Genomic DNA, 7,372 nt, shown 5'->3' on the forward strand with positions numbered 1-7,372 from the left:
TGTGTTCCTGAGGTGGGATCTCTGCACCCGCCACAGTGCTGCTATGACAATGTAGTGGCAAAATCTAACCTCGCACCAGGTGCACGGTGCAGTAACCACCCATGCTGCACCAAGCTTTAGTACTTCCAAAAGGAAGTACTAAAGCACAGAGTCATAGCAATGTCATTGTACAGTGATGTGTAGACATATGACCTATGAAGGTCTATTGAGGAAAGGTCTATTGAGGAAAAAATGATCTAAGAACAGGATGGTAGAGAAAATGTTCAGTGTTTTTAATGCTAAAGGATGAACAGCAGGATTTGTCCTTATGTTTGTTCAACAGGAAATAAAATAGCTATTATTAAAAAGTCAATATTTACCAAGGTACCTCATGGTGTTATCTGATTTATGGCAGTTATATCCCTGTATAGCACTGAGGAGAGGATATATTGAAGTATTAGGATGGTGGTTACTGGTAAACATGGATGACGCGATGATGACCATCATGCTGCTTTACTACTCAAGGATGTGGTGTATTATAAGCACAGACCAAGACAACACCAAGCTAGATGTTATAGAGGTAATTAGCATGAATATGGATGCTACAAAACAGCTCTCTGTTTGCCCCAAAGCACCTGAGGCAGTTAAGTACTGGAGTCACAGAAAACTGTTGAGTGCAGTTAACCATGAGCTTCTAATACAGCATTGTAACAGCAAAAAGAACAAGTGATTGTATTTGCCTTCAGCTGCCAATGGCCAAAACCAGATGGCTGGACAGTCAGCAAGAGTCCACGGAAGGAACAATAGAGAATATATAAAAAAAAAGAAGAAAAAAACAGAAGGAAAAAAAAGGATGTCAGAAGCATCCATGCTGGACAGAGATAGGAGTGAATGAAAACCCCAGAACCAAACGAGCAATGAACTTTGGAAATGTTGGTGAAGTGATGGTAACGTCACAATACAATTTTTGAATGTGTATTTTGATGACACATGTATTAAGTAGGTGCCATATCTCCAGTTACTGCCAATGCTTGAACATGGTCTTGACTTTTTTTAAACTAGCGCTTAATGATAAGGCATTGAAAATGTATCTCGGCATTTGAGGAAACAGGATTTTTTTTTTCTTATGAAAGAAAAATGGAAATACATGTTCTCCTTAGCCTCCAACATACTGTTAACTATGTTGGTAAAAACTGGCTGTACTACTTTAATCAGCAAGTACAAACCTATGCAGATTTAAGTACTTGCAGAAGCATAGTGTATGGCATTAAAAGGACAGCGAGGACTTAGCTGTAATGAATGTTAAAGGAATTCAATAAAACAGCTGGACACAGAAAAACCCTGTGGTTCTTTCTGACTCTCCAGGTCCCAGTAGCTTAGCACACTCAAGGCTGCCAAGTGTCATCACCAGTGTCCCTCACTCCTGGCCTGGATTAAGCAGCCAGGCAACTGATACCTCACTATAGCCATGTCTCAGAAAGTACAACTGAAAGAAAACATGGAATAATTCACACAAAAGTCTTCTTCCTTCAGTAGCTAACAGTGAGATGGCTACAAATGGAATCTATTTATGAAAAGCACATTAAAACTCTGGGGCTCTGAAGGTTTATTTAATTTCAAATGAAGACCCTCCTGCTCATTTTAAACAGCTTCTCAAGCATTCTACATTAAAAAGCAATATCATTTTTTTCCAGTTCGCTCTCTCCACATCCTTGCAGTTCAGCCAGACTTTATACGAGCAGCAGCCTTGTACTCACTTTTTTACCTAACTAGGTGACAAGCTTTAGTGAGTAAAATAGTAGGGTAGTGATAAGGGTTGGTGTCAGTGCAGAACACTTTTCTCAATATGACTTGCCAAAAAGAGGCCTTGCATGTATGCACAGTAGACTAGCTGTTCCCCTCTAACTGATGCTGGGTTGAGTTAAAGATGTGGTTTCTTCCACACAACTGGGCCAAATTCTGAAACTGAAATCCCAGTGGAAATCTAGAATTTTTTTCCATGTAGTTCTCCTATTATATTAGAAGGGGCCTGCCTTGGGGTCCAGAGATAGGCAAGGTCTAGCGCAGTGATTCTCAAACCGGATGCTGAGAGACCCTTTCAAGGGTGCAGCAGGGTGTCACACAATGTTAGCACTGCTAGGTGTGCAAACAGATTTACAAGATAAACCTGGAGTTTTCAAATAGGAATCTAACTGTTAAGAACACGCTGGTGTGATTTTTCTGAGTTATTTCCAACAGAAGAATTGCTCTTTTTAGTCAAAAAGGGTAAAAACTAAGAACTGGCATTTTCCCAGGGGTGCCTGGAATCTTAATCAAGTTTAAATGGGTGGAGAACCATTGGTCTAGTGGCTAAAGAACAAGGCTGGAAATTGGTCAGATTGTGGTCAAATTCTGTTGTGAATTCACTATGCATTACCATGGACAAATCACTTGTTATCTTTGTTCCTCAGTTTTCCCCTTGTACAAAATCAGAATATTGGGTTACAGAGGGAGAAAGCCCCCCACAATTGTCCTTTATCTAAAGTCGGTATTGGAATTACAAGAAAGTAAGTTAATTATATACTTATTTAAAGTATTATTAAAAAAAGAAGAAGAAAGGAGAAAGCCTTAAGCCCTTGGGATTTAGGAAGTTAAGCATTAAGATCTGTGATACACCTACAATTCCTGAAAAATATTCAACTCCACAGTCAAAGAAACTGAGCAAGCTTCTCAACTTTGCCCCTATATAATGCCCTGGGTGGGGAAGATACAGAGGTTGCTCACATGGGACACATAGTACAATTAACCCATATTAATTTTTGAAGCAGATTAGGTAAACAAGTTTGTTAGCGCTCCCATTCAGAAATTTAAAAAATGGTCTTGATTTTGTTAAACTTAATTCACTTCCAAAAGGAATGAATGTGAATCATATTTAGACCACTAATTCCATATGAAAAATCCCAAGCATTGGTTTAGTGCTCTGTATTCAATCCACTTGAAATTTACAGTTTTCGTTAAATCAGCTGAACTTCCCATAATGCCCTTGAAGAGACAAGCCCTTAGAGGTAACATCATCCATCCAGAAGGAACAGTTTAATTTCATTAGTGACACAGCCTAGAAAGATTTACTCTTGAAGTATACAGTAACAGGGCACACTTTATCCCCCATCCACAGAAAAAGAATGCAGCTTCCAAAATCCTGATTCAGCAAACAGTGTACTGAAGGCCACATTCTTCATTAAGGCTCCATGGGCCAGGTATTATACAAGAATCAGTAACGTATACTTCCCTTAGGCATTGGTCAAGGAATTATAGCACTTGCATTGAAAGAGGCAAAGGTCAATTTGCGGACAACAAACAACATGCTTCCAGTTGACGTGATGCACAAACATTTGCACCAGCTGCATCTTGACACTGAAGAGTTAAAAAGTAAGATGGGATAACAGCGATAATGTGGTAACTACTGTAGGACAGTGTCTTTCAGAAGTATGCAGGGTTCACAGCCATAATCTGTGAACTTCTCATATCCCTTAGTTTTGGATCCAAGCACAACAGCATGTTACAACAGAAACCCTAATCCTAACAGCGCATGTATAGGTTTTCAGTAGAGGGTACCAGATTCACAGGAAATTTCATTTTCTTTTTGGTCCAGATCAGAGTAAAAACAAAGGAAAAATTCCCATCCACTAGGGATTCTGATCAAATTTAGTTTTAGAAAAAGCAAAGCCTGGCATTTCCAAAACACAATGCGTTTCCCAGACTTCACAACAAGTCAGTGAAAGTGGCGAGATGTCAGTTTCCGTAAGCAGCTAAGTTTGCTCCCGGGATCTATGGCTCCTTCCCAGCCCTGTCCACTGATGTGATAAGCCTGTCTCAGGACCTTTCAGAATCTGAGGCCTGACTGTGAAGCAGTGATCTTGAAAGCCCTGATAGCTTTGGCCCAAACAGAGTCCTGGCCTCAGGGTCTTTCCCCTCAACAGGCTCTAAAGTCCTGCTGAGCCTCCTCACCCAAGGGTTGGGCAACCAACAACTCCAGACCTCAGGCACCTAGCCCTATGTCCCCAGCTTTCAGAAACTGCACCTAGAGTGTCATTGGAACCTTGCTGTGGCTTTGGTTAAAAGTTCACAGAAACCAAGAGGTTTCAGATGAAACACTCTGGGCTCCACAAAATGATATTTCCCAACAAAGCTTCGCTGTATCAGAAATTGTCTGACCAGCTGTAGTTTTCAGGATCAGGACCTAGAATTAAAAACAGGAAGCCCAGAGGCAGGTATCACTCCAGGTGCAGAACATAGATGTGCTGGGTACCTGAGCAATTAATTTAGATACACTGGTCACTTACTTCACTTCCTCAGATAAAGCAAGTTCAGCTTTGGCATCAGGTTCTCCTGTCAGTTTTATTCCTTTTGGAAACAGCTTTGAAGCCACAATAAACAGACCAACCAAACCACACCAAATATCTCTCTGTCCTCCTCCGAACATTAGGAGAGGGGTAATTTTAGCTCTCAACTTCTTCTCCTTCAGCACGCCCTCCTGGAGTTCTTTGGGGCTCCATTCTCATGAGCAAGTTCTCACTTCGAGCTGCCCCGTCCTCCCAGGCAGGCACACTATCATCCGCTAACTGCCTGCAGCTGGGCTCCAAGCCCTTGAGGGCCATGTACCTCCCTACAGTCCTCATCCAAATCATAAACAAACAAATGACATTCCCCTTTATGTGTTTGGCCTTCTTTAAAGAATAACCTTAACTCTGAATTTCTTGGGGTCCCTAAAGTTTGTTTTTACAATTTCCACACATTTTTAAATAGACACTGTTATCATTATGCCACAATTTCTTTTACGGTATTCTTACTCTTAAACTAGAACAGAGCAGGGAAGTAGCCACCTCCTTGCTGTTCCCCTGCTTGAACAAAAGAAACCAATGCAGGAATAGAATTGTCTCACTCTTCTTTCCCAACCTCAGCTTCCACTGAGCAAAGTTTTTGGCTGGGACATTTCCCCAGGGGTTTTTGTGTTTGTTTGTTTTTAATATTGGAAAACTTTAAGTTTCTTGAGTCCTGCCATTAGGAAAGGCTTCTCCTACTTGCGTAGAACCAGGAAAGCACCAGGATGCAGCTAAAGCAGGGAGAGAGAGAGTTCTTCATTCACTGGAAAATATTTCTTCCATTAAAATCAGTGAATTATTTGTTTCTTCTATTATCTGAAGTGCTTAACAAGGTTTGTCAGCTTCAACTAAGCTGGCATGGCTTACTGGGTTGTTGTGAGGGGGATGAGCTCCTAAGCCGTTTAAGAGAAAGTCCTTGGAAGTCCCTGCCTGGAACACAGAAAGCAGCAGGTGACCAGAGGAATGAGTTTTCACCCCACTGGAGTGCATGTGGAAAATGCCTAGTGTTGTATGGGAGAAAAGCTAGATCAGTATAGGATGCCGGGTGCTCTGGGAATCATCCTTACAACACGCACTGAACAATCCAGAAAACAAAGTCGTGAAGGAAAAAAGTGATTCCATTCAATTTACCAGTGATAAAAGCACGCACGCATGCACGCACCCACACACACACGTTAATTTTTCACTCCCCAAACTTATGGCAAAAATATATCTACTTCTGACCTAAGATATCTGAATTTGCAAATGAATCTATTTCTCCAGTCAGAAGTTGGAAGGAAGGTTAAAAAAAATAGGACTGAGAATGCTAGCATAGTCTCATTCTTAACTATAGTCATGATCAACACATTCAAAATCCAGACATATTTTCCGTTAACTCCTTTGACAGCTGCATTTACAAAAGCGCTGTGTAAAGTACTGGTGTCTTTGAAAAGCTACCTTTTTATGACCATCTGTTTGGCACCTACACCATAATCAAAGTGAAAAGTCAGACTTTTGGCAGCATTTACTCAATGTTGTTGCATGATGATAACGATAATAATAATAATAATACTCAGAATTCCAAAGCAATTCATGAACATTAATAGTTTTAGCCTCACAGTTGTCTTGAGAGATGGGTAAGTAACTATTTTGAAAGAAGGGGGAAAATAGACACTTACCTGATATTCTCTGCTTCACACTTGAAGATACAGAACATTTGGTAGAGCATATCAAATGCTGCATACCATAAGCTGCAATGGACCATCCAAAATGAGAGGCTTCAGTACATCATGGAAGATGGGAGGTCACAAGAGATTTGGAATGATACATCTCATGAGGCACTGCAGCATCTCAGGCAGATGCAGAGATTGTTACCAACCAAAAACTAAATGTTTTATTTAGAAAATTCATGGAAAATTCTGCCAACATGCCTCTGCGCTCCCCACCTGCTTCCCCTATCATTTCCCAAATAACTTTCCAATGCCAACAAAACCCTCTACGTGTTGTTCAAAGTTTATTGATAAGTCCTGTTCCTCAGGTGCCAGTCATATCCTCCTCTGGAAATCCTTAGATAATCTGTCTGACCAGCTCAGATAGGATCACCAGCCATCTGACAAGCCTAAGAAGGATTATCATTCTCTAGTCAGTCCTGTTTAGAGTTTTCAGGGTTCTGATAATGCCATCCAGTTTAACCACCAATATGGGCCTAAAAAGCCTTTGGGTTTGACAGGAATGGTAGGGTGATCATAATTCTGTGGCTTTCACATGTCTCCCTTTCATCAGATCCCTCCCACCCCAACACTGCCAGTTTTTATTTCCTTCTGTTGCATAGGCCCCACTTTTCTGACACTTGCCTCATGCCTCCTTCCCTACAACGCTCCAGATATTTTGCTGCCTTCCAACTCTACTGCAGACCTTCAGAGACCTTGCAGTTTTTACGACTACAACACAATTTGGGAAAGAGACAGCCAAACATTAAAGTAACCACAACTTTGACAGTCCCTCCCCCAATCAAAAAAGATGAAACCCATGAACATAAACCTCATTATTTCCCACACCCCTTTCCAAAATGACAGTCTGGTGTAAAATAATTCTCAAAGGGCAGCAGCTACCACTTTTGCAAATTGGCCTTACTTTACAATCACCTTCTCCTCTTAACATTTGGTGGAACCCTTCCCCTCCCTTCAGTGACAGACCTCCCTAGGGACGCACGAGCACTGTGAGCTCTGTCTCTGGGAAAAGGATAGATAGATAGATAGATAGATAGATAGATAGATAGATAGATAGATAGAGATTTTTAAAAATTAAATCTTACACCTCCAGTAGTCATTTGCTGGAACAAGCCAAAGATCTATTCTGACCTCATTATCTAAAATCTTACATTTTTAAAATTAAATCTGAATCAACTCATCTTTGGTACAGTTTCATTGATTTTAACTCAGTAAATCCAGAAAACCAAAATATATTCTTATTCCCCTTCAAAAAATTTAGCCATGATAACCAGAATGCAACAGTCTTTCTATGTTAGAGAGTCAAAAAAAAAAAAAAAGAAA

This window comes from Gavialis gangeticus, unplaced genomic scaffold, assembly GCF_001723915.1.
Source record: "Gavialis gangeticus isolate Ggan-Ray unplaced genomic scaffold, GavGan_comp1, whole genome shotgun sequence".
In the NCBI taxonomy this organism is placed as follows: domain Eukaryota; kingdom Metazoa; phylum Chordata; order Crocodylia; family Gavialidae; genus Gavialis; species Gavialis gangeticus.